Below are 19,013 nucleotides of genomic sequence, written 5' to 3' on the forward strand. Positions count from 1 at the left end.
GGTTTAAAACTATGTTTACCATTTGGATAATCAGCAGAAATATCATCGTCCAAAATAATGTAATTGGAAATTGAGAGATGAATTCTGAAACAGAAAGCAATTTATCTGGTGTCATGATTTTTTTTCTGGTGCTTTATTATTTGTTGTCATTATTGTGCAATTGCTTTCCCGTGTCTCTTACAATCACAGTACTCTCAAAAATAGAAGATGCTGATTAGTTGGGGGAGGGAGTGAGGGAAGTGTATGCATTCTCACCAAGTCTTTCTGCTGGTGAGAACACATGCTCTAATCTGGCATCTTGGCGCTGAGCTTCTGTCGGTTAATGGGTGTGAATGATGCGGGTGAAACATCACAAAATTGCACAATGGGAATGTGTGAGAAAGGCACAACAGGAAAACTGCTAATGCCTCGAAGTAATTTAGAAATTGCAGTTTAACCTAGCTTAAAATTGGGGCGGCCCATGGTGGCGCAGTGGTTAGCACTGCTGCCTCACAGCTCCAGGGACATAAGAACATAAGAACATAAGAAATAGGAGCAGGAGTAAGCCATCTAGCTCCTCAAGCCTGCTCCGCCATTCAATAAGATCATGGCTGATCTGATAGTGGGTTCAGTTCCATTTACCCGCTCGCTCCCCATAACCCTTAATTCCCTTAATGGTTAAAAATCTATCTGTCTGTGACTTAAACACATTTAACGAGGTAGCCTCCACTGCGTCATTGGGCAGAGAATTCCAAAGATTTACTACCCTCTAGGAGAAGAAGTTCCTCCTCAACTCTGTTCTAAATTGACTCCCCTGTATTTTGAGGCTATGACCCCTAGTTCTTGTTTCCATTGTAAGTGGAAATAACCTCGCTGCTTCTACCCTGTCTAGCCTCTTCATTATCTTATATGTCTCTATGAGATCTCCCCTCAACCTTCTAAACTCCAATGAGTACAGGCCCAGTCTACTCAATCTCTCCTCATAAGCTAACCCCCTCATCTCCGGAATCAACCTGGTGAACCTTCTCTGTACCCCCTCCAAAGCTAATATATCCTTTCTTAAATAAGGGGACCAAAATTGTACAAAATCGGTGCAGCCTCAGGTCACTGTCTGTATGGAGTCTGCACGTCCTTCCCGTGGTGTTCTGGTTTCCTTCCATAGTGTGAAAGATGTGCTGGTTAGGTGTCTTGGCCATGCTAAATTGCCCCTAGATGTGCAGGTTAGGGGGATTAGAGTTGACGCAGACTGGATGGGCCAAATGGCCTCTTCTGCACTGCAGGGATTCCATGATTCTATGATTCTAAACCTTCTTTGATCTGCTACTAATATTTTAACATCTTTCCTTAAATAAGGAGACAATTACTGAACACAATACTCCAGATGTGGTGTCACCAGTGTCCTGTATGACTGAAGCATTACCTCCCTACATTTATAATCAATTCCTCTCAGAATAAATAATAATGTTTCTGTCTTCACAAAAGAGGACACAAATCAGATAGCAGAAATGTTGGAGAATGCAAAATTTAATGAGAGGGAAGAACTGAGGGAGATCAATATTAGTAGAGAAATGGTGCTGGGAAAATTGATGGGATTGAAGGTGGATAAATCCCCAGGACCTGATAATCTACATTCCCAGAGTACTTAAGGAAGTGGCTCTAGCAATAGTGGAAGCATTGGTGGTTATCTTCCAGGATTCTATAGACTCGGGAACAGATTGGAGGGTAGCTAATGTCACTCCGGTATTCAAAAAGGGAGGTAGAGAGAAAACAGGGAATTATAGATCAGTGAACTTAACATCGGTAGTGGGGAAAATTCTAGAATCCATTATCAAGGACTTTATAGCAGAGCATTTAGTGGCAGGATCAGACAGAGTCAGCATGGATTTATGAAGGGGAAATCATGCTTGACAAATCTGTTGGAATTCTTTGAAAGTGTAACTAGTAGAGTTGACAATGGGGAGCCAGTCGATGTAGTCTCTTTGGACTTTCAGAAAGCGTTTGACAAAGTCCCGCATAAGAGATTATCGTGCAAAATTAAAGCGCATGGGATTGGGGGAAGTGTATTGAGATGGATAGAAAACTGGTTGGCAGAGAGGAAACAAAGAGTAGGAATTAATGGGTGCTTTTCAAATTGGCAGGCAGTAACGAGTGGGGTGCCACAGGGATCGGTGCTGGGACCCCAGCTATTCACAATATATATTAATGATTTGGATGAGGGAACAAAACATAACATCTCAAAGTTTGCAGATGACACCAAGTTGGATGGGAGGATGAACTGTGACGAGGATGCAGAGATCCTTCAGAATGATCACCCAGGTAGGGTGATTAGGCAAATCAATGGCAGATGCAGTATAATTTGGATAAATGTGAGGTTATTCACTTTGAAAGCAAAAACAAGAGGGCAGATTGCTACCTGAATGGCTGAAAATTGGGAGAGGGGGAGTGTGCAGAGGGACCTGGGTGTCCTTGTGCACCAGCCACTGAAGGTAAGCATGCAGGTGCAGCAGGTGGTAAAGAAGGCAAATGGTATGTTGGCCTTCATTGTGAGAGGTTTTGAATACAGGAGCAGGGATGTGTTGTTGCAATTATACAGGGCCTTGGTGAGGCGACACCTAGAGTATTGTATGCAGATTTGATCTTCTTTTCTGAGGAAGGATGTTCTTGCTCTCGAGGGAGTGCAGCGAAGGTTTACCAGGCTGATTCAGGGGATGGCGGGACTGATGTATGAGGAGAGATTGACTCGGTTAGGATTCTTTTCGCTGGACTTCAGACGAATGAGGGGGGGATCCCATAAAGACTTATAAAATTCTAACAGGACTCAACAAGGTAGATGCAGGGAGGATGGTCCAGATGGTGGGGGAGTCCAGAACCAGGGGCAGAGTCTGAGGATTCAGGGTAGGCCATTTAGGATGGAGGTGAGGAGACATTTCTTCACCCAAAGAGTGGTGAGTCTGTGGAATTCATTACCATAGGTAGTAATTGATGCCAAAACATTGAATGTATTCAAGAGGCGGCTAGACATAGCACCTGGGGCGAATGAGATCAAAAGTTATGGGAAGAAAGCAGGATTAGGCTGTTGAGTTGGACGATTAGCCCTGATCGTAATGAATGGAAGAGCAGGCTCGAAGGGCCAGATGACCTCCTCCTGCTCCTATCTTTTATGTTTCTATGTTTCTATGTAATGTTCTATTGGCTTTCATAATTATTTGCTGTATCGGTATATTAGCCTTTTGTGATTCATGCACTCGGTCACCCACTCTGTACCTCAGAGCTCTGCAATCTCTCACCATTTAGATAATCAGCTTCTTTATTATTCTTTCCGCCAAAATAGACAATTTTACATTTCCTCACAGTATTCTCCATTTGCCAGATTTTTGTCTACTCACTTAACCTATCTGTTGCTTGTATCCTCTTACGTCCACTTCACAATTTACTTTCCTACCTACCTCTGTGCCTTCAGGAAATTTAGCAACCATACCTTCAATCCCTTCATCCCAGTCATTTATATAAATTCTAAAAGGTTGAGGCCCTAGCACTGATCTCTGTGGCACACCACTCACCACATCCTGTCAGAAAAAGAAGCATTTATGACAACTCTGTTTCCTGTTAGTTATGATGTGGAGATGCCGGTGTTGGACTGAGGTGGACACAGTAAGGAGTCTCACAACACCAGGTTAAAGTCCAACAGGTTTATTTGATAGCATGAGCTTTTGGAGCACTGCTCCTTCATCAAGTGAAACTCACCTGATGAAGGAGCTGCGCTCTGAAAGCTCGTGCTACCAAATAAACCTGTCGGACTTTAACCTGGTGTGAGACTTCTTCCTGTTAGCTAGCCAATCTTCTATCCTTGCCAATAAGTAACCCCCAACACCATGAGATTTTATTTTCCACAATAACCTTTGATGTAAAACCTGATTAAATGCCTTTAGAAATCTAAGTGCAGGACATCCACTGAGTCATAGAGTCATAGAGGTTTACAGCATGGAAACAGGTCCCCCAGATTAACTTGTCCATGCCGCCCCTTTTTTTAACCACTAAGCTAATCCCAATTGCCCGCATTTGACCCATATCCCTCTATACCCATCTTACCCATGTAACTGTCTAAATGCTTTTTAAAAGACAAAATTGTACCCGCCTCTACTACTACCTCTGGCAGCTTGTTCCAGACACTCCCCATGCTCTGTGTGAAAAAATTACCCCTCTGGACCCTTTTGTATCTCTCCCCTCTCACCTTAAACCTATGCCCTCTAGTTTTAGACTCCCCTACCTTTGGGAAAAGATATTGACTATCTCGCTGATCTATGCCCCTCATTATTTTATAGGCCTCTACAAGATCATCCCCTAAGCCTCCTACGCTTCAGAGATAAAGGTCCCAGTCTATCCAGCCTCTCCTTATAACTCAAACCATCAAGTCCCGGTAGCACCCTAATAAATCTTCTCTGCACTCTTTCTAGTTCAATACTATGCTTTCTATAATAGGGTGACCAGAACTGTACACAGTATTCCAAGTGTGGCCTTACCAATGTCTTGTACCACTTCAAAAGACGTCCCAATTCCTGTATTCAATGTTCTGACCTATGAAACCAAGCATGCTGAATGCCTTCTTCACCACCCTGTCCAACCTGTGACTCCATTTCAAGAAGCTATGAACTTGTACCCCTAGAACTCTTTGTTCTATAACTCTCCCAACACCCTACCATTAACTGAGTAAGTCCTGCCCTGGGTTCGATCGACCAAAACGCATCACCTCACATTTATCTAAATTAAACTCCATCTGCCATTCGTTAGCCCACTGGCCCAATTGATCAAGATCCTATTGCAATCCCAGATAACCTTTTTCACTGTCCACTATGCCACCAATCTTGGTGTCATCTGCAAATTTACTAACCATGCCTACTAAATTCACATCCAAATCATTAATATAAATGATAAATAACAGTGGACCCAGCACCAATCCATGAGACACACCGCTGGTCACAGGCCTCCAGTTTGAAAAACAACCCTCTACAATCACTCTCTGTCTTCTGTCATCACGCCAATTTTGTAACCATTTGGCTACCTCACCCTGGATCCCATGAGATTTAACCTCATGCAACAACCTGACTTGTCAAAAGCCAAGGTACCATACGATACCTTGTCAAAAGCCATGCTAAAGTCCATGTGGACAACGTCAACTGCACTGCCCTCATCTACCTTCTTGGTTACCCCTTCAAAAGACTCAACCAAATTTGTGAGACATGATTTCTACTCACAAAGCCATGCTGACTGTCCCTGATCAGTCCTTGCGTCTCCAAATGCCTGTCGATCCTGTCTCTCAAAATACCTTCTAATAACTTACCCACCACAAATGTGAGGCTCACCGGACTGTAGTTCCCAGGCTTTTCCCTGCAGCCCTTTTTAAACAAAGGCACAATATTTGCCACCCTCCAGTCTTCAGGAACCTTACCTGTGAATATCGATGATTCAAACATTTCTGCAAGAAGTCTCACAACACCAGGTTAAAGTCCAACAGGTTTATTTGGGAGCAAAAGCCACTAGCTTTCGGAGCGCTTGCTGCCCCTTCATCAGGTGAGTGGGAGTTCTATTCACGAACAGGGTATATAAAGACACAAACTCAATTTACAAAATAAAGATTGGAATGCGAGTCTTTACAGGTAATCAAGTCTTAAAGGTACAGACAACGTGAGTGGAGAGAGCGTTAAGCACAGGTTAAAGAGATGTGTATTTGTCTCCAGCCAGGAAAGTTAGTGAGATTTTGCAAGTCCAGGCAAGTCGTGGGGGTTACAGATAGTGTGACATGAACCCAAGATCCCGGTTGAGGCCGTCCTCATGTGTGTGGAACTTGACTATCAGTCTCTGCTCAGTGACTCTGCACTGTCGTGTGTCGTGAAGGCCGCCTTGGAGAACGCTTACATGAAGATCAGAGGCCGAATGCCCGTGACCGCTGAAGTGTTCCCCAACAGGAAGAGAACACTCTTGCCTGGTGATTGTCGAGCGGTGTTCATTCATCCGTTGTCGTTGTGTCTGCATGGTCTCCCCAATGTACCATGACTCGGGGCATCCTTTCCTGGAGCGTATCAGGTAGACAACATTGGCCGAGTTGCAAGAGTATGTACCGTGTACCTGGTGGATGGTGTTCTCACGTGAGATGATGGCATCCGTGTAGATGATCCGGCACGTCTTGCAGAGGTTGCTGTGGCAGGGTTGTGTGGTGTCGTGGTCACTGTTCTCCTGAAGGCTGGGTAGTTTGCTGCGGACAATGGTCTGTTTGAGGTTGTGCGATTGTTTGAAGGCAAGAAGTGGGGGTGTGGGGATGGCCTTGGCGAGATGTTCGTCTTCATCAATAACATGTTAAAGGCTCCAGAGAAGATGTCGTAGCTTCTCTGCTCCGGGGAAGTACTGGACGACGAAGTGTACTCTGTCCATCATGTCCCGTGTTTGTCTTCTGAGGAGGTCGGTACGGTTTTTCGCTGTGGCGCGTTGGAACTGTCGATCGATGAGTCGACGAGCGCCATATCCTGTTCTTATGAGGGCATCTTTCAGCGTCTGGAGGTGTCTGTGGCGATCCTCCTCATCTGAGCAGACCCGGTGTATACGGATGGCTTGTCCGTAGGGGATGGCTTCTTTAACGTGTTTAGGGTGGAAGCTAGAGAAGTGGAGCATCGTGAGGTTATCCGTGGGCTTGCGGTACAGTGAAGTGCTGAGGTGACCGTCCTTAATGTAGATGCGTGTGTCCAAGAATGCAACCGATTTCGGAGAGTAGTCCATGGTGAGTCTGATGGTGGGATGGAACTTGTTGATGCCATCATATAGTTGTTTCAGTGATTGTTCACCATGAGTCCAAAGGAAGAAAATGTCATTGATGTATCTAGTGTATAGCATCGGTTGAAGGTCCTGTGCGGTGAAGAGGTCTTGTTCGAACCTGTGCATAAAGATGTTGGCATATTGAGGTGCGAATTTGGTCCCCATGGCTGGTCCGTGTGTCTGGATGAAGAACTGGTTGTTGAAGGTGAAGACATTGTGGTCCAGGATGAAGCGGATGAGTTGTAAAATTGCATCTGGAAACTGGCAGTTGCAGCAATGCCATCATCATGGAGGATACACAAGGCAAACACACCCGGCCATTCCATCGTATCGGGCAATGGGACCCTGTGCGAGAACACCTCCGGCTACGTCGAGGGCATCTGAAACCCATTGTACAAAGAACCCCCAGCTTTTGTCGTGACACTACAGACTTCCTACAGAAACTCAGCACACATGGAGCAGTTGAACCAGGAGCACTCCTCGTCACAAAGGATGTCTTGGCACTCTACACCAGCATCCCCCACGACCTTGGCACTGCTGCAACTGCCTCAGTACTCAACGCCGACAACTGCCAGTTTCCAGATGCAATTTTACAACTCATCCGCTTCATCCTGGACCACAATGTCTTCACCTTCAACAACCAGTTCTTCATCTAGACACACGGAACAGCCATGGGGACCAAATGCGCACCTCAATATGCCAACATCTTCATGCACAGGTTTGAACAAGACCTCTTCACCGCACAGGATCTTCAACTGATGCTATACACTAGATACATCGATGACATTTTCTTCCTTTGGACTCAAGGTGAACAATCACTGAAACAACTATATGATGACATCAACAAGTTCCATCCCACCATCAACTCACCATGGACTACTCTCCGGAATCTGTTGCATTCTTGGACGCATGCATCTCCATTAAGGACGGTCACCTCTGCATTTCACTCTACCGCAAGCCCACGGATAGCCTCACGATGCTCCACTTCTCCAGCTTCCACCCTGAACACGTTAAAGAAGCCATCCCATACGGACAAGCCCTCCATATACACAGGATCTGCTCAGATGAGGAGGATCGCCACAGACACCTCCAGACACTGAAAGATGCCCTCATAAGAACAGGATATGGCGCTCGACTCATCGATCGACAGTTCCGACGCGCCACAGCGAAAAACCGTACCGACCTCCTCAGAAGACAAACACGGGACATGGTGGACCTTCGTCGTCCAGTACTTCCCCGGAGCGGAGAAGCTATGACATCTTCTCCGGAGCCTTCAACATGTCATTGATGAAGACGAACATCTCGCCAAGGCTATCCCCACACCCCCACTTCTTGCCTTCAAACAACCGCACAACCTCAGACCATTGTCCGCAGCAAACTACCCAGCCTTCAGGAGAACAGTGACCACGACACCACACAACCCTGCCACAGCAACCTCTGCAAGACGTGCCGGATCATCGACATGGTTGCCATCATCTCACGTGAGAACACCATCCACCAGGTACACAGTACATACTCTTGCAACTCGGCCAACGTTGTCTACCTGATACGCTGCAGGAAAGGATGTCCTGAGGCATGGTACATTGGGGAGACCATGCAGACGCTACGACAACGGATGAATGAACACCGCTTGACAATCACCAGGCAAGAGTGTTCTCTTCCTGTTGGGGAACACTTCAGCGGTCACGGGCATTCGGCCTCTGATATTCGGGTAAGTGTTCTCCAAGGCGGCCTTCATGACACACGACAGCACAGAGTCACTGAGCAGAGACTGATAGCCAAGTTCTGCACACATGAGGACGGCCTCAACCGGGATCTTGGGTTCATGTCACACTACCTGTAACCCCCACGACTTGCCTGGACTTGCAAAATCTCACTAACTGTCCTGTCTGGAGACAAATACACATCTCTTTAACCTGTGCTTAACACTCTCTCCACTCACGTTGTCTGTACCTTTAAGACTTGATTACCTGTAAAGACTCGCATTCCAATCATTATTTTGTAAATTGAGTTTGTGTCGTTATGTGCCCTGTTCGTGAATAGAACTCCCACTCACCTGACGAAGGGGCAGCAAGCACTCCGAAAGCTCATGGCTTTTGCTCCCAAATAAACCTGTTGGACCTTACCTGGTGTTGTGAGACTTCTTACTGTGTTTACCCCAGTCCAACGCCCGCATCTCCACATCATATATCCCTGCCAGGGGACCTGCAATTTTCTCCCTAGCCTCCCACAGTGTTCTGGGATACACTTCATCAGGTCCCAGGGATTTATCTACCTTGATGTGCTTTAAGATTTCCAGCACCTTCTTCTCTGTTATATGTGCACTCCTCGAGACGTCACTATTTATTTCCACAAGTTCCCTAACATCCATGCTTTTCTCAACAATGAATACTGATGAGAAATATCATTCAGGATCTTCCCCATCTCTTGTGGATCCACACATAGATGACCTTGTTGATCCTTAAGAGGTCCTACTCTCTCCCTAATTACTCTTTTGGCCTTTATGTATTTGTCGAAGCTCTTTGGATTCTCTTTTGCCTTATCTGCCAAACGAATCTCATGTCCCCTTTTTGCCCTCCTGATTTCTCTCTTAACTCTACACCTGCACCCTCTCTATACTCTTCAAGGGTTCCACTTGATCCCAGCTGCCTATGCATGTCATGTGCCTCCTTCTTCTTGACCAGGGCCTCAATATCCCGATCATCCAGGGTTCCCTACTTCTACCAGCCTTGCCCTTCATTCTAATGCACTTATCCTGATCCCTGGTTAACACACTTTTGAAAGCCTCCCACTTACCAGACGTCCCTTTGCCTTCCCACAGACTCCCCCAATTAACTGTTGAAAGTACCATCAAAATTGGCCTTGCCTCAATTTAGAATTTTAACTGGTTCCTCTTTATTCTCAGCACGTGACTCCTTCAAAGAATTCCATCAACTTGGTTAAACATGATTTCCCTTTCACAAAACCATGGTGGCTCTGATTGCCTTGAAGTTTTCCAAGCGCACTGCTATAATATCTTGAGTAGTGGCTTCTAACATTTTCCCAATTACAGATGATAAGCTACCTGACCTGTGGTTTCCTGCTTTCTGTCTCCCTCCCCTTTTAAGTATAGGAGTTACATTTGCTATCTTGCAATCTAATGGAATCTTCCCCGAATCTAGGGAACTTTGGAAAATTAAAACCAATTTAAACAATACTTTTAACACAAGAAAACATCCCAGGACAGTGGTGGCAGTAGAGCTTTTTCTCTCTTTATTCTTTCATGATGTTTGCACTGTTGGCTGGGCCAGCATTTGTTGCCCATCCCTAATTGTCCTTGAACTGGGTGGCTTGCTAGGGCCATTTCAGAAGGCAGTTAAGAGTCAACCACATTGGATCTGGAGTCCCATGTAGGCTAGACCAATGTGGGATGGCAGATTAATGTGTGGCACGGTGGCACAGTGGTTAGTACTGCTGCTTCACGTGCCAGGGACCCAGGTTCATTCCCGGCTTGGGTCACTGTCTGTGTGGAGTTTGCACATTCTCCCTGTGTCTGCGTGGGTTTCCTTTGGGTGCTCCAGTTTCCTCCCACATTCTGAAAGATGTGCGGGTTAGGTGGATTGGCCATGCTAAATTGCCTCTTAGCGTCAGGGGGACTAGCTAGGATAAATGCATGGGGTTATGGGAATAGGGCCTGGGAGGGATGGTGATTGGTGCAGACTTGATGGGCTGAATGGCCTCTTTCTGCACTGTAGGATTCTATGATTCGATGATTTCCTTGCCAAAAGGACATTGGTGAAGTAGGTGGGTTTTTCCAGCAATGATAATTTCATGGTCATGATTGCTGAGACCAGCTATATACTCCAGAATTATTCATTGCATTTAAATTCCACCAGCTGCTTTATCAACTGGATTATCAATCTGGTGTCACTCCCACTACATCACCATCTGGAGGAGGTTACAGAAATAGGGAGGGGCATGGCCACGGAGGGATTTGGAGACGACGATGAGAGTTTTAAAATTGAGGTCAAAGAATCATAGAATCCGTACAGTGCAGAAGGAGACCATTCGGCCCATCGAGTCTGCACTGACAACAATCCCACCTCGGCCCTATCCTTGTAACCCCACTAATCCCCCTGACACTAAGGGGCAATCTCACCCAGACCTGTTCCCCGTAACCCCAAGTATTTACCCCACTAATCCCCCTAATTTACACATCTTGGGACATTAAGGGGAAATTTAGCATGCCAATCCACCTAACCTGCACATCTTTGGAGTGTGGGAGGAAATCGGAGCACCCGGGGGAAACGCACACACAGGTTAGGTGGATTGGCCTTGCTAAATTTCCCCTTCGTGTCCCAAGATATATGGGGAGAATGTGCAATCTCCACATGGACAGTCACCCGAAGCTAGATTTGAACCCGGGACCCTGGTGCTGTGAGGCAGCAGTGCTCACCACTGTGCCACTGTGCCGCCCTGAGATAAATCCATGGATGGGAAAGGATTAGAGCCAAATGCGGGCACTTGGGTCTAACCACGGTGCCACTGTGCCACCCCACCGTTGCTTAATGGGGAGCCAATGGATGTCAATGAATACAATGGGGACTGAATGGATGCGACTGAATATGAACAGCAGAGTGTTGGATAACCTCAGGTTTATGGAGGAGGGTTGAATGTAGGAGGTTGGTCAGGTGTGCACTGAATTAGTCAAGATAACAAACAACATGGATGAGGTTTCAGTGGTAAATTAACTGATGCAGGGACAGAGTTGGTCAGTGTGGAAATAGGTGGCCTTCACAATGATGAGGATATGTGGTAGGAAACTGATCTTAGAATCAAATGCCAAACTGGCAAGCAGTTAAGTTGGTGACCAAGGAGCAGAATTTGTAGGAGGGACTGAAGACAATTGCTTTGGTCTTCCCAATATTTAATTGGAGGAAGTTTCTGCTCCCCCAGTACTGGATGTCAGATAAGCAGTGATAATTTAACAGCTGTAGAGGGGTTGAGAAGGGTGGCGCTGAAGTTGAGATGGATGCCTTCAATGCACACATAAAGATTACTGCTGCGTTTCTGGATGATGGTCTCCTAGGCATGACAAGTAGATCAATGGCTGGAGAGAAGCAAGATAGACACCAGAGATAAGGGTGCAGGAGCAAGAAGCCTTTACAGCTGATCCTCTGGCTGTTGCCGAATAGAATCGTAGAATCAAAAAATCCCCACAATGCAAAAGTAGGCCATTCGGCCCTTCAAGTCTGCACCGACTCGCTAAGACAGCATCTTACTCAGACCTCCCCCCGCCAACCCCATCCCTGTAACCACACGCATTTACCATGGCTAATCCACCTAAACCACATATCTTGGGACACGAAGGGGAAATTTAGCAAGGCCAATCCACCTAACCTGCACATCTTTGGACACCAAGGGGTAATTTAGCATGGCCAATCCACCTAACTTGCACATCTTGGGACACTAAGGGGTAATTTAAAATGGCCAATCCACCTAACCTGTACATTTTTGGACACTAAGGGGCAGTTTGGCATGGCTAATCCACCTAATCTACACATCTTGGGACAGAAAGGGGCGATTTAGCATGGCCAATCCACTAAATCTACACATCTTGGGACACTAAGGGGTAATTTAGCATGGCCAATCCACCGAACCCACATGTCTTTGTACTGCGAGAGGAAGCTGGAGCACTCGGAGGAAACCACACAGACACGGGGAGAAGGTGCAAACTTCACACAGACAGTCACCCAAGGTCGGAATTGAACCTGAGTTCCTGGTGCTTTGAGGCAGCAGTGCTGACCACTGTGCCACTGTGTCACCCTTAGATAAATACATGGATGCGAAAGGATTAGAGCGATATGGGCCAAACGCGGGCACTTGGGACTAGCTGGGAGGGCACTATCATCGGCATGGACTGGCTGGGCTGATGGGCCTCTTTCCGTGTTGTATTGCTCAATGACTCTAGATATGTAAGAATGGAACAAGGTGAGCACAGTCCCACCCAGTTGGATGAAGGTGGAGGGATGTTGGTGGAGGATGGTCTGTTCGGATGAGCCAAAGACTGTGGAAAGGTCGGGCAAGACACGGAGGGAAAGTTTACCTTTGCCATAGTCGCTTGAGATGCTATTTGTGGCTAATGTGCTCACACGGAGGAAGTGTGGAACTTTTTCTTTCCTGAGGGACGTTCGCTGAGTGAGTGGATAGTTGCAGGAAACCACCAGCCTTTCACAAGCTGACAGATGTAATGAATTGAATTTTCCCACTTGCCTTGGTGTGGTTTAAACTTTCAGCCTGGAGATTGCTAGCACAGTGCATTACCGCTGTTCTAACATCCTTTGATGCTGTCAACTTGCAATAGCATGTAACCACTGCTTGAGTAGGTAGTGTGACCTATTCTCAGAATTCATGTATTTATAACATTTTAGAGTTAATCATGTTTCTGCTCTCCTTCCCATTTTTGGAATCCTGTTTTCTTTTTCCTTGCAGCGTGCTGCTGTGAGGCTGGGTGTCCATGACAACCAATCTTTCCAGGGGAGATGTGGCTGGGGTTGCAAACCTTGCAGCTTGCTCCATGTATCACTGAATGATTGGTTAATGTGCAGCGCAATCCTGGAGTGTGATGAAGAATTTAATTTGTCATCTTGTGAGAGACAATTTTTCTCTTGCATTTTTCTCCCGCTGATCGGACCAGGAACTGATCAGAGGTCCCGTGAGCTTGTGTCTCAATTTATCGTATAGAAACATAGAAATATTGAAGACAGGAGCAGGAGGAGGCCATTTGGCCCTTCGCGCCTGCTCCGCCATTCATCATGGTCATGGCTGATCGTCCAACTCAATAGCCTAATCCTGTTTTCTCCCCATAACCTTTGATCCCATTCGCCCCAAGTGCTATATCCAGCCGCCTCTTGAATATAGATATTTACAGCATAGAAACAGACTATACAGCCCAACAAGTCTATGCCAGTGTTTATGCCCAACATGATCCTCTTAGCACCTTAATTCATCCCACCCCATCAATTCTTCTATCCCTTCCTCCTTCACCTGCTTTGCTATATTCCACTTAAATGCCTCTAAGTTAACTGTCTTAACCACCCCATGTGGTAGCAACAAATCACCTCCCAGGCCTCAGCTCCTGCACTGTTTTTATTCATTTATTGCCCATTCCTAGTTGCTCGAGGGCAGTTGAGAGTTCCCTCAGGGTCTTATCTGTTTCAATAAGATTTGTCCATTTTGACCCAAGGCTGTAATAAGATTGGGAGCTGAGTCATCCTGGAGGGACCAAACTGAGCATCTGCAAGCAGGTTATTGCTGAGTAGGTGCTGCTTGATAGCACTGATGAAGACCCATTCCATCACTTTACTGATGATCAAGAAGGGATTGATGGGGCAGTGATTGGCCAGGTTGGATAGTCCAGTTTCTTCTGTACAGGACTTACCTGGGCAATTTTCCATATTGCTGGGTAGATGCCAGTATTGTAGCTGTGACTGGACTGGAACAGCTTGGTTAGGGGAGCGACAAGTTCTGGACCACAAGTCTTCAGGACTATTTCCAGAATACTGTCAGGGCCCACTGCCTTTGCAGCACTCAGTGCCTTCGGCCATTTCTTGATATCACTTGGACTGAAAATCATATTGGCTGAAGACTGATATCTGTGATGCTGGGGACCTCCGGAGGAGGCTGAGATGGATCATCCATTCGGCACTTCTGGCTGAACAATGTTGGGCAGCCTTCAGCCTTATCTTTTGCACTGATGTGCTGGGCTCCTCCATCATTGAGGATGGGGATATTTGTGAAACCTCCTCCTCCAGTGAGTTGTTTAATTGTCCACCACCATTCGCAACTGGATGTGGCAGGACAGCAGAGCTTAGATCTGATCCATTTGTTATGAGACACAAAAACCCAGTCTGCAGGTGCAATAGGTAATCAAGAAGGCAAATGGGATGTTGGCCTATGTCGCAAGGGGGATAGAATATAAAAGCAGAGATGTCTTGCTGCATCTGTACAGGGCATTGGTGAGGCCGCAGCTGGAATACTGTGTGCAGTATTGGTCCCCTTATTTGCGGAAGGAAATATTGGCCTTGGAGGGAGTGCAGAGAAGGTTCACCAGGTTGATACCAGAGATGAGGGGTGTTGATTATGAGGAGAGACTGAGCAGATTCGGTTTGTATTCATTGGAATTTAGAAGGCTGAGGGGGGATCTTATAGAGACCTATAAGATAATGGAGGGGCTGGATAGGGTAGAGATGGAGAGATTCTTTCCACTTAGAAAGGAAACTAGAACCAGAGGGCACAGCCTCAAAATAAAGGGGGGTCAGTTTAGGACAGAGTTGAGGAGGAACTTCTTCTCTCAGAGGGTGGTGAATCTCTGGAATTCTCTGCCCACTGAAGTGGTGGAGGCTACCTCGTTGAATATGTTTAAATCACGGATAGATGGATTCCTGATCGGTAAGGGAATTAAGGATTAGAGGGATCAGGCGGGTAAGGGGAACTGATCCACTTCAGATCAGCCATGATCTTATTGAATGGCGGGGCAGGCTCGAGGGGTTAGATGGCCTACTCCTGCTCCTATTTCTTATGTTCTTATAGAGTTGCTTAGCTCTGTTCATTACTTGCTGCTTATGTTGTTTGGTATGCAAGTAGTCCTGTGTTGTAGCTTCACTAGGTTGACCCCTCACTTTTAGGTAAGCCTAGTGCTGCTCCTGGATTGCCCGCCTGCACTCTTCATTGAACAGGATTGAGTCCCTGGTTTGGTGGTAATAATAGAGTGGGGGATATGCCAGGCCATGAGGTTGCAGATTGTGGTTGAGTACGATTCTGCTGTACCTAATGGCCCACAGCGCCTCATGGATGCCCAGTTTTGAGCTGCTAGATCTGTTCAAAGTCTATCCCATTTCGCATGGTTGTTAGTGCCACACAACACAATGGAGGGTATCGTCAATGTGAAGATGGGACTTGGTCTCCACAAGGACTGTGCGGTGGTCACTCCTACCGATACTGTCATGGACAGATACATCTGAGGCAGGCAGTTTAGTGAGGATGAATTCAAGTTTGTTTTTCCCTCTTGTTAGTTCCCTCTCCACCTACTGCAATCCCAGTTTAGCAGCTATCTCCTTTAGGACCCGGCCAGCTCGGTATGTGGTGGCATTACTGAGCCACTCTTGGTGATGGTCATTGAAGTCCCACCCAGAGTACATTCTGTGCCCTTGCCACTTTCAGTGCTTCCTCCAAGTGTTCAACATGGAGGAGTACTGATTCATCAGCTGAGGGAGAATGGTACATGATAATCAACAGGATTTGATTAGATTTATTATTGTCACATGTATTAATATATAAAGTGAAAAGTATTGTTTCTTGCACGCTATACAGATAAAGCACATCATACGTAGAGAAGGAAACGAGAGAGTGCAGAATGTAGTGTTACAGTCATAGCTAGGGTGTTGATAAAGATCAACTTAGTGCGAGGTAGGTCCAATCAAAAGTCTGATGGCAGCAGGGAAGAAGCTGTTCTTGAGTCGGTTGGTTCGTGGCCTCAGACTTTTGTATCTTTTTCCCGACGGGAGAAGGTGGAAGAGAGAATGGGGTGCGTGGGGTCCTTAATTCTGCTGGCTGCTTTTCCGAGGCAGTGGGAAGTATAGACAGAGTCAATGGATGAGAGGCTTGTTTGCATGATGGACTGGGCTTCATTCATAACTCTTTGTAGTTTCTTGCGGTCTTGGGCAGAGCAGGAGCCATACCAAGCTGTGATGCGACCAGAAAGAATGCTTTCTATGGTGCATCTGTAGAAGTTGGTGAGAGTCATAGCTCACATGCCGAATTTCCCATATTTGACCTAACGCCATGGGTCCAGAGTCAATGTTGATGATTCCCAGGGCAACCCCTCCCAACTGCATACCGCTGAGCCATCCCCTCTGCTGGGTCCATCCTGTTGGTGGGACAGGACATACACAGGAATGGTGATGGTGGTGTCTGGGACATTATCTGTGATATATTCCGTGTGTATGACTATGCCAGACTGTTCTTTGACTAGTCTGTGAAAGAGCTCTCCCAATTTTTGCACAAGACCCCAGATGTTAATGAGGAGAACTCTGCAGGGTTGACAGGACTGGGTTTGCTGTTGTCATTCCTGGTTAATGTCGGGCAGTCCGTCCGGTTTCACTCCTTTGTGTTTTCTTCGTTGAGATTGAACACAACTGAGTTGTATTTAAATGTCAGACACATTGCTGTGGGTCTGGAGTTACATGTAGGCCAGACCGGGTGAGGCCGGCAGGATTCCTTTCCTACAGGACATCAGTGAACCAGATGGGTTTTTACAACAGTTGACAATGGTTCCATGGTCGTCAGTCGACTTTTAATTCCAGACATTTTATTGAGTTTATATTCTAGTGGTGGGATTTGAGTCCAGGTCCCCAGAGCATTACCCTGGGTCTCTTGATTACTAGTCCAGCAATAATACCACTGCGCCACTGCCTCCTCCTAGCTGTTGGTAGAATGCTGGGATGAGGCTTTATGTTGCTCTTAATTGGCCTGCAGGTCAATGGGCCGCCCTTACCTCTGACTGAATAAGAGAGAATTGGCAAAGTGGTGTACACTCCAACCCTCTGCCTTCCTTCCCGAATCTACAGTCTCCCCAACCCACTTCCCAGCTCACTCCTGTTGGTCAGATTAAATCCTGCTCACTGGTAATTGGTGAGTCTGATTAAGAGAAATACTGTCAACAGCATCAGTAAGACAACTTAACATCTGATGAATTGATTTGAGGACGGATACTCTTATAGAGGTCTATAAAATAATGAGGGCATAGATCAGCTAGAAAGTCAATATCTTTTCCCAAAGGTAGGGAAGTCTAAAACTAGAGGGCATAGGTTTAAGGTGAGAGGGGAGGGATACAAAAGAGTCCAGAGGGGCAATTTTTATCACACACAAGATGGTGAGTGTCTGGAACAAGCTGCCAGAGGTAGTAGTAGAGGCGGGTACAATTTTGTCTTTTAAAAAGCATTTAGACAGTTACATGGGTAAGATGGCTGAGAGGGATATGGGCAAATGCGGGCAATTGCGTCCAGCTTAGTGGTTAAAAAAAAGGGTGGCATGGACAAGTTGGACCGAAGGGCCTGTTTCCATGCTGTAAATCTCAATGACTCTCTGACTCTATGACTCAGTGAGCTGTTTATTTGAAATATTCCGGCAGATTATTTGGAGATAGCAATCTATCATGCTATGAATGGAAGCTCTCCTCGAATAGCAATTTTTAAAACATTTATTTTTGTCTCCCTTATGAAGCAGGATGTGATCTGTTATCTGTATCAAGCTGTATGCCTAGATGCATTAAACACTGAATTCAGGTGGTGTAAACACCTCCATGGACGTAGAGGGTGAAATCTTACCAAAAATTGGCAATGTTGTTTGTGGCGAGGAAACCGGTATGTTTCTCACCAGAGAAACCGGTCGGTTTTCTCCCCAGATCTTACGACATTCTGCCTAAAACAAAAAATCAAGGAGGCGTGTTTCACACCATCATATGGGGCAATACCTGGCTGCTCAGCCTCCCCCCCCCACAGTTGGAGTACTTGCAGGTTGGCATTGCCAGGGTGGTACTGCCAGTGCCAACTTGGCTGTGCTGACTTGCGCCAAGGGATCGTGCCAGGGGGCATTGCCAGGCTACTGCCTGTCTGCCTGGTGACAATCACCAGGCAAGACTGTTCTCTTTCTGTGGGGGAGCACTTCAGCGGTCATGAGCATTCAGCCTCTGATCTTCGGGTAAGCGTTCTCCAAGGCGGCCTTCACGACACACAACAGCGCAGAGTCGCTGAGCAGAAACTGATAGCCAAGTTCCGCACACATGAGGACGGCCTAAACTGGGATGTTGGCTTTATGTCACACTATCAGTAACCCCCACAGCTTGCCTGCTGGACTTGCAGAATCTCACTGGCTGTCCTGTCTGGAGACAATACACATCTCTTTAACCAGTGCTTAATGCTCCCTCCACTCACATTGTCTGTATCCTTAAGACCTGGTTGGCTGTAGAGATTCACATTCTAATCAGTATTCTGTAATTTGATTTTGTGTCTCTGTGCCCTGTTTGAGAGCAGATTTCCACTCCATCTGACGAAGGAGCAGCGCTCCGAAAGCTAGTGGCGTTTGCTACCAAATAAACCTGTTGGACTTTAACCTGGTGTTGTTAGACTCCTTACTGTGTTTACCCCAGTCCAACGCCGGCATTTCCACATCATGTCCCTCTCCCCAGGGGT

The 19,013-nt window shown here is 46.5% G+C and overlaps 1 protein-coding gene across 2 annotated transcripts in view; it reads left to right on the forward strand.

The window, feature by feature from the left end:
* Positions 1-19,013, forward strand: part of LOC144498984 (protein kinase C-binding protein NELL1-like) — an 893,123-nt gene that overhangs the window by 55,989 nt on the left and 818,121 nt on the right. The window lies entirely within an intron of this gene.

Source organism: Mustelus asterias, chromosome 9, assembly GCF_964213995.1.
Source record: "Mustelus asterias chromosome 9, sMusAst1.hap1.1, whole genome shotgun sequence".
NCBI lineage: Eukaryota > Metazoa > Chordata > Chondrichthyes > Carcharhiniformes > Triakidae > Mustelus > Mustelus asterias.